This window comes from Charadrius vociferus, unplaced genomic scaffold (genome assembly GCF_000708025.1).
Source record: "Charadrius vociferus isolate BGI_N301 unplaced genomic scaffold, ASM70802v2 scaffold955, whole genome shotgun sequence".
NCBI classification, from domain to species: domain Eukaryota; kingdom Metazoa; phylum Chordata; class Aves; order Charadriiformes; family Charadriidae; genus Charadrius; species Charadrius vociferus.
This window is the reverse complement of record NW_009648448.1, coordinates 156,069-157,064: the sequence shown is the minus strand read 5'-3', so window position 1 is coordinate 157,064 and position 996 is coordinate 156,069. Positions and strand designations below refer to the sequence as shown.

The 996-nt window shown below is 58.6% G+C and overlaps 1 protein-coding gene across 1 annotated transcript in view; it reads right to left on the bottom strand.

Moving 5' to 3' along the window:
• LOC104286918 (mucolipin-1-like) overlaps positions 1-996 on the bottom strand; it is a 3,925-nt gene that overhangs the window by 1,591 nt on the left and 1,338 nt on the right. The window lies entirely within an intron of this gene.

The following is a 996-nucleotide window of genomic DNA, read 5'->3' as shown; positions in this document are numbered from 1 at the left end:
TCCCTTGACATATGTCCTGGTGGCATTGTCCCCACCATGTGTGCCCTGGTGGCTTTATCCCTTGATGTGTGCCCTGGTGGCATCATCCCTTGACATATGTCCTGGTGGCATTGTCCCCACCATGTGTGCCCTGGTGGCTTTATCCCTTGATGTGTGCCCTGGTGGCATCATCCCTTGACATATGTCCTGGTGGCATTGTCCCCACCATGTGTGCCCTGGTGGCTTTATCCCTTGATGTGTGCCCTGGTGGCATCATCCCTTGACATATGTCCTGGTGGCATTGTCCCCCCCAGGTGTGTCCTGGTGGCTTTGTCGTCCCCCTCCACGTGTGTCCTGGTGGCATTGTCCCCCCCGTGTGTGCCCTGGTGGCATCATCCCTTGACATATGTCCTGGTGGCATTGTCCCCTAACGTGTGTCCTGGTGGCTTTGTCATCCTCCTCCACATGTGTCCCGGTGGCATTGTACCCACCGTGTGTGCCCTGGTGGCATCATCCCTTGACATATGTCCTGGTGGCATTGTCCCCTAACGTGTGTCCTGGTGGCTTTGTCCCCCCATGTGTGTCCTGGTGGCATTGTCCCCTAACGTGTGTCCTGGTGGCTTTGTCGTCCCCACCCCATGTGTGTCCTGGTGGCATTGTCCCTTGACATATGTCCTGGTGGCATTGTCCCCCCCACGTGTGCCCTGGTGGCTTTGTCATCCCCCCCCCACGTGTGTCCCAGTGGCATTGTCCCCCCCGTGTGTGTCCTGGTGGCATCATCCCTTGACATATGTCCTGGTGGCATTGTCCCCACCATGTGTGCCCTGGTGGCTTTATCCCTTGATGTGTGCCCTGGTGGCATCATCCCTTGACATATGTCCTGGTGGCATTGTCGCCCCCACATGTGTCCTGGTGGCTTTGTCGTCCCCCTCCACGTGTGTCCTCGTGGCGTTGTCCCCCCCATGTGTGCCCTGGTGGCATTGTGCCCCCCACGTGTGTCCTGGTGGCATTGTCCCC